Source organism: Crocodylus porosus, unplaced genomic scaffold (genome assembly GCF_001723895.1).
Source record: "Crocodylus porosus isolate Cpor-Errol unplaced genomic scaffold, CroPor_comp1, whole genome shotgun sequence".
NCBI classification, from domain to species: Eukaryota; Metazoa; Chordata; order Crocodylia; family Crocodylidae; genus Crocodylus; species Crocodylus porosus.
This window is the reverse complement of record NW_017728917.1, coordinates 28,290,039-28,297,648: the sequence shown is the minus strand read 5'-3', so window position 1 is coordinate 28,297,648 and position 7,610 is coordinate 28,290,039. Positions and strand designations below refer to the sequence as shown.

The following is a 7,610-nucleotide window of genomic DNA, read 5'->3' as shown; positions in this document are numbered from 1 at the left end:
CCGGACCCGGACCCCGCTGGCCTGAGCCGGGCTGCGGGACAGGCTCTCACGCAGCGGCGGCCGAGGCCTCCCCCCGCCGGTGACTGCCGAGGCTCCGCCGCGTGCCTCCACCGGCCCCGCGCGGCCCCCCCGGCCAGGTCGCCCAGGCCGGACACTCCCGCGGGAAGGCGGGTCAAGCTGCCCCTGCCCTGCCGTGAGACCTGCTGGAAAACTCCGGCTGCCTGCGGCCCGGGCTGAGGCACGGCTGGGTAGTGTTTGAACAGCCCCGGCGCGCTGCCTCCCCTGCAGGGCGCCCGAGGCCGGCCCGGCCCCGTCCACGCCGCGAGGTGTGCGCGGGGGGAAGCGCCGCATCCTGTCAGGACTGCTCCGCGCTGGAGAAAGTTCCCGGGCGTCGTGGCCGAGTTGCAGGGGATGGACGCCGGGGGTGCCTGGAAAACGGGGGGGACCCGCGGAGGGATTGGGAGCAGTGCTGGAGCAGGACAAAGTACATCCTGCTGCAGCAGCAGGACAGGAGGAGGGACGTGAAGGGAACTCTCTCGCCTGGCTTCTTCCTTCCTTTTGCCCCATTATTTCTGTCTCCTTTCTCTTCTAGGATCAGTCCCTCCTCTCCCTTCACTCCCAAACTTTCTGAGTTTTCAGCGAGTCAGATTCTCCGGCTGCAGTTGTTCCTGTTGTCACTAATTCACTGGCCCCTTCTTCTGCAGAGTCAGCTCTTCTGGAGCTCTCATGAGCTTTTGCCAGGATGCATGCTTCTGGAGCACGGCTGATTCAGCATAGCGGGGAATCAGAAGGCCAGTGGCAGCTATGGGGAATCAGAAGGCCAGTGGCAGCTATGGCTATTGACAGCAGGATGCGATCTTCTGTAGACAGCAGGATCTGACCCCTCCATGTTTTGAGGGACGAGCCACTGGCATTTTCACAAGCACATCACTTCTCTTTCCACACATTATACCAAAACTGAGATGGCAATTCCAAAAAATTGATTTCCCCCAGATGCCAAATTTAGTAAACTGCCGAACAGGGAAGGGTGAAAACAAAAGGGGAGGGAAGCTTAGAGTTTGAAAGGAAATGCAGCTCCTCTGACAGTTTGCCTTGAGCATGCTTAAACTTCTGTCTGGGAAAGTATGTGAATTGTCATCAGATCTATTTTTTCACCATGGATGCAGTTACCTGCTGTAAAGGACTGTTTCTCCTTCTGGAGTAATCGAATCATGAAGAATAACATACCCTGGAACAAGTGAATGAATTGCTGGAAATAGACAGGGAAAAAAACTCCTCTCTGAACAGTCTTCCCTAACCTCTGTTACTGCTGTTGTATCATATTTAATGTATGAGGGCACAGGGGCAGACCAATTAAAGCATCTCCATAGAGAGCCCAAGGTGTGTGTTTGAGCCCAGCTCCAGACTTTTGTCAGTGCTGCTGCTGGTTGATCCAGCTCTAAGTGGGTACCTTGCTGTTGGGCTGGGCTACTGGGGAGCCAAAGGGGACAGGTGTAATGCTACTGGCTACAGGCACTGATGTTTCTTAACCAAGCTAGCCTGAAGATCTGTCTAGGTTTGGGACAGACTGTGGATGTAGATTTAATGTGTATGTGAGGATACAAAGTTAAATGTAAACCCTTCCACAAATTGATCAACTTTCCTGGTTGGAGAACTGTAGAAAGTCAAAATATCTTTCCAAATTGGTTTTGCTTTGCTTTAAACAAAAACATTGGTGGAGAACATTATCATAGTAAGAAAATAAGCATGTCTATAACTGAGAGCAATTAACTAATAGCAAAAAAGATGTAAAACACCAAGATCCTCCCTTCACTGCAATGTCCTAGTTGGGCAACCTGCATGTCATTAATTGACATAGCCAGGTCAGAGGTTTAAATCTAGAAGCAAAGGATGTGGAGAAACCCACAAGCAAAATAAAATGCAAATTACCCCAAACTCATTAGTTAGTATGCATCAAAGGCTTATTAAGCATTTCCAATAATGAAACTCAAGTGGAACAGCAGCAGCAACTAGTACAACTAATATCTCCTTAAAAGACATCTTTTAAGGTATCCCGGTTGCAGTTTTATTAGTTTAGCAGAAAAGGCAATCAGGACTCATAGTAGACATGATATCTTTTATTAGACCAACAAGATTTTTGCAAAAAAAAAAACCTTTAATTGCAAGCTTTTGAGCACAAACACCCCTCATCAGGCATTGGAGAAAAGATTGTAAACATTCTCCTGGATAAAAATTAAAGTTCATATTTCATAGGATTTCACAGAGGAGTCGATAGATATTATATCTACTATGAGTCCAGATTGCCTTTTCCTCTAGATCAATACAGCTACAACCTGGATACCTGACACATGGAAGATATTGAATTTTAGCCAATTTTTTTAAAATGAAATTTTCATATTTTCCCAAGCAGAAAGCAACTGTGGCCATCTCAAAACCTGATATCCTGCTCCTGCCTTTGTTTCAAGGTAATTTGCATCACCACAGATCCTCACAGGAGGTGAGAGGCTTCACACCAGCTATGAACTGACTGCTCAGAGGAGTTTTGTGTCTATTGACTTCTCTGTGAAATCCTATGAAATATGTTCTTTCATTTCTACCCAGGAGAACTTTTACAATCTTTTCTCCAATGCCTGATGAAGGGTGTTTGTGACTGAAAGTTTGCAATTAAAGAATTTTTTTTGCAAAAATGTGTTGGTCTAATAAAAGATATCATCTTTACTATCAATCCTGATCATCTTTGGTAGGTAGAAATTTCTGAGTGCACAGAATGGAGAAAGCTTTGCTGAAGCAGCATAAGTGAAGCCAAACTCGATTGAAAGGATTTTTCCTCCCCTCCTTTTACAGATTAAAAACAAAAGCTCTCATTTCTCAAATTAAATAGTTATGTCTTGCTTTCATCTTATCTTTTGCCCCATTAAGATAAGCTAGCAGGAGGAGAATCTAAGTGTGAAAAGCCCCAGCTGTGCGTCCCTACAGGTTTTCTCCTGTTTCTGTGAAGATCCCAGTAATTTATCGACTCTCATGAGTTCATTAACAGGCTAATGAGATGGCTTGTCAGTCAGAAATCCAGCTGCTTTTCCTCAGCCATGCTGGGGAGGGAGAATTAAACCCATGCACATGTTAGATATTCTACTCCCAGAGCCCCAGAAACTGGCTTTAGAGGGTACATCTAATCCCCAGCGAGTCCCTAGGAGCAACAAATGGTTTCCTAGATAGTAACTGGTGTCCTGTCTCTATTCCAGCAGTGTTTAGAAAACTGGGCGGAGTGGTTTCATCATAATGGGATTCTTCCTGTGAGTCTCAAAGGGTCTTCATGCCCTGTCACACTGGAATAAATTACCAAAACTTGTAAACTCAGAAAATAAGCGTACTCATAGAATCAGTGACACATTCAGCTTTTATCTGCACATGAGCCAGATGCAAGTTGCTCATAAAAAAACAAATCCAACTGTACAGAGATTTCCCCAATTGGAAGAATAAAGGGAATTCAACCCTAACCTGTTTAAGTAAGAAAGATGCAGAAACAGCATTCTGTTACCTGAAATCATCCTTCATCAGGCTGTCTACTTTGTTCTCATAAGCTAAGCAGGGTCTGGATTGGGAAGTGGGAGGGAAAACTTAAGAAACATTATTCAATTAGTAGGTGGACTCTTCCTGCTGAGTCAGTAATGAATAAGCATCCCATTACAGTTCACTATATTTCTTTAAGAGCTATATCAAAATCCTGGCCTCTTGTGATTATTCATCTTATGGTTATCCAATGGCAAGTGACATTCTCTGTCAAGGCCAAATTCTCACTGAAGCCCAGGGATGACAGGAGGGTCAAGACAGGAAGAGCATATCACTGTTAAGATACTTATCATGTTATTGTCTTGCATATTTCTCCTACATCTGGTTCTCAGTTTAGCATTATAGGAGCAAGGATGGTATTGTGTATTGGACAATAGGCAGGGCCCAAGTGATTTCAGTTCAGTTCATTTGACCCCAGTACTCTTTCCTGCCATGGCAGGGGGTTGGACTAGATAATCTACTCAGGTCCCTTCTGACCCTAGAAACTATGAAACTTAATTCATGGTCAGGAACAGGGGATCAGCAACTGGGCTGGATAGATCCAGTTCAGATCAGAGGCACTTGGGTAGGTGGGTACTAGAACCCAGCTGCCACTGCTACCTCTGCTTTTCCCTGTGCCAGCATGGGGAAAGTAACTGCTGCTAGAGCCCCATGTCCACAGGCCAGATCAAGAGGCTTCACGGTCTGGATCTGGCCTGTGGGCTATAGGTTGCCAGTCCCTATTCTGGACCTTCAACAAATTATTTCAATTATTATTTGTGCCTCAGTTCCCCTATCTATAAAAAGCAGTATTTCTCTTCTCTGGTGCTATCTACATAGGCTGTAGGTCTTTGGAACAGAGAGTGCCAACAACCGCAATGGTTTTCTGATAATAGTAAATACCTCTAAGTGTCATCCTGAGTGCTAAGGGTTTTTGAAAATATGTTAACCAGCTACTGCTCCCATGTACAATGGCAGGGTGCTGGCAGGGCCCTTGTCTTTCCTGCTTTTACCTATGGGTGTTGCAGGGTGTTCTTGGTGTTTCTGGTATCATACCTTATTTCTTTGGATGTGGACTTGATGCGGCAGTTGTGAGAATGTTTTGGATTGGATTGCCTGCAAGCATGCAGGACTGGACTCACTGGCCCAAGAGGCCTCCTCTAATCCTGCATTTTGATAATAATAGCAATTTGCTGAAGCTGCCTAATACCTGGAATTACTGTTCCATGGGACATTAAAATAACATCGTTTGTCCTGAAATGAAACAGAAATTAAATTTTGAAGTTTCCCATAGGAAGGGAATTTCCAAAACACTTTGAAAAGTTTAAAATGAAATGCCATTTTGACTTTTTCAAAATAAAATTTTCCAAGTTCTCTGGGAAACTTGCAGTGCTGGCTAGCCAGTAGTTCCAGGCTATCTTGCATCTGGGAGCCTAGAATCCTGAAAACTTGGGCTGGCTGGTGAGGAGGGGCTGGGCAGGTGAGCGACAGGGAACTAGGCAGGGTTCCAACAGAAAACTGCCAGTATCCTGTCAGAATTCAATCAAAATCACCATGTTCCCCTGAAATGTTTTGAATTCTGATGAACAAGCATTTCCAATGGAAAAAAGGTCTTTCAGAAAATTTCTGAACAGCTCTATAATTTGCACATGTCCAAATTATTACATGCAAATAATACTCTGATTTGCCTTTGTGGATCAAGGCTGGCATATGCAAGGTTTTAGTCTCACCTCCATGTGACACACAGAAGTTCATATCCATTTTACCTGACCAGTTTTGAAAGTTGGCTCTAGATCAGGAGTGGGCAGTTATTTTAACTGGAGGGCTACTTAATGAGTTTTGGTGAGCTGTCAAGGGCCGCACACAAAATCGTTCAGACGATATCATTTTAACAAATTATAGATAACAAACAAATCACATACTGAAAATCAAACATCCACTATAACATATTTTAATTTTATTTCAAAAAATAATTTTTGTTCTTGTTAATGTTTTTTTTAAGTGGTATATATAACCCTGGGTGCGATGCTACCTGTGCCCTCACCAGAACAGTGGTACCCAATAGCCAGTGGCCCTGCTCAGCTCCCTGGGTCGCTGCTGCAGGGTCCCCAAGTGGAGAACCTCCCCTTACAGACAGAAAAAGCTTGCAGACCATTATAAAACTATTTACAGAATTTAATTATTTTCAAGATAACATTTAACTACTACAATAAAACATAACCCAGCAATGGTGGCTTAAGGGTTAATGCTTCTTGGATACACCTTACACCAGGGGAAGGCATACGAATCACCTATGCTACATAAAGAACCAATAAATAAGTTAATACACCAACTAATAAGCCATCAAAAACTTATTCACACACTCAGTCTCTACCTTGTATGCTCCAGGGTAGCTATGAGGACCCTGTGTACACTGCCCCTTGGCTTGGTTTCTCAGGGAGCAGGACTGCGTGTCCCTGGCCCAGGAGCCGTGGGTGGGTCTCTGCTGCTGGCATCCCTCGCACGATCTTCAGGGGTCTCAGTGCAGCAGGTGGTAGCTTCTACCCTGAAATCCCTGCAAGAGAGCTTGTTCCTGCTCAGACCCACATCCCCTGGCACAGCAGGGAGTGGTGTCTGGGCTGCAGGCTGTAGCAGTTCCCCCTGCCCAGCACAGGCCTCACACCGCCTAGCAAATGTAGCCCCTCCATGGGCCCTGCCTGCCCTAGAAGGTGGGCTAAAGCAGTCCTTGCCCCCTCTAGCTCAGTGCTCCCTCTGGCACCCGAGCCTGTCCCCCCCCAGTGCCATCTCACTCATGAAGAGAACCAGGGCAGTCTCAAGCAGTCTCCCCCTCGTCCTGCATCCCCCTCATAGATTCACAGATGCTAGGGGCTGAAGAGACCTCAACAGATTGAGTCCAACCCCTTGCCTAGGCAATCCCTCATCCAGCCACACAGGGGCCTTCCCTGACTCAGGGCTTCCTGACAGGCAGGTCCTCTTTGGTGCCTGCCCTGGTAGGGCTCCAAGGGTGAGGAGAGGAAGAGGATACAGGCAGTCCTCAACTTACACCATTTCGAGTTACAACGTTTTGCACTTACAATGTTTATAAATTGACACCGTGTTTCAACTTTCTGACATCAGTTTTGACTTTACAACTCTTGAGCTGATGCCACACCAGCAAACAAGTTTGCTGCATTGCCCATCTCCCTGGAGAACATCCGTCCAAACTTCCTTGGACATTTTCTTTAAGAAAGCGGATGAGACTCCAGAAAAACCTCCAGCCAAGACTCCTGAGAAGACTCTAGCATGACCCTTCAAAAAGTCCAGCAAAGTCACCTCAAACAAGTCCTTCCAAATCAATATGATTGCTATTTATAATATAAATACATTAATGTAGCTATGTTACTCATCTATAATTAATCAAATACAAAATTCTGGGTTATTTTTGGTGAAAATGGGGTATCAGGCCTGGGTTCAGGAACCAGTCCCCCATTTACAACATTGTTTCCTATGGGAAAATTGGTTCCGAGTTACATTTTGATTTAAGGCACAGTTTTCAGGAATCAATGGTGTCAAGTAGGAGAACTGCCTGTACATTGTTTTGTTTCTTTCTCCCACCGGCCCTGCAGGGCTCTGACAGCGGCTCTCTGAGGGACAGCCGGTGTCCTCACAGTGGTGAGGTCCTTTTCCTGGCCTCCAGCCTGTCTCCCTTTCCTTGTTGTTCTTCTCCCTGGGAAAAACTGCTCCCCTTTTTTAAACAAGCCCTCTCAGCCAGTCCCCAGCCATGACTCTTCCCAGGCTTTTGCTAACCTTCCTCTCATTTAAAAACCCCTGCTAGGGTTACATCACTCCTCCCACTTCAGAGAGGGCTGTCTCCAAAGCAGCTTCACTCACACGCAGAGCAATGGTGTCCCTACTGGAACAAACTCTTCGTCTCCTCACACTTTGTCCCTCCCTATCCCTTCAGGTGTGTATGTATATAGAGGCAATTGCATTGTTAGAAATATTATTAAAAATGCATTATCAATAGCTGTTAGCTCCCATCAATAGTGTTGTCCTCTGAATAAGCACGGCTGCCAGCCCTC

The 7,610-nt window shown here is 45.7% G+C and overlaps 1 long non-coding RNA gene across 1 annotated transcript in view; it reads left to right on the top strand.

The window, feature by feature from the left end:
• Positions 1-7,514, top strand: part of LOC109311351 — a 16,963-nt gene extending 9,449 nt beyond the window's left edge. Inside the window, exons 2-3 of the long non-coding RNA XR_002101486.1 lie at positions 4,950-4,952; positions 7,199-7,514. This is a non-coding gene — a long non-coding RNA (uncharacterized LOC109311351). The remainder of the gene's footprint in view (positions 1-4,949; positions 4,953-7,198) is intronic.
• The last annotated feature ends 96 nt before the right edge of the window (positions 7,515-7,610 follow it).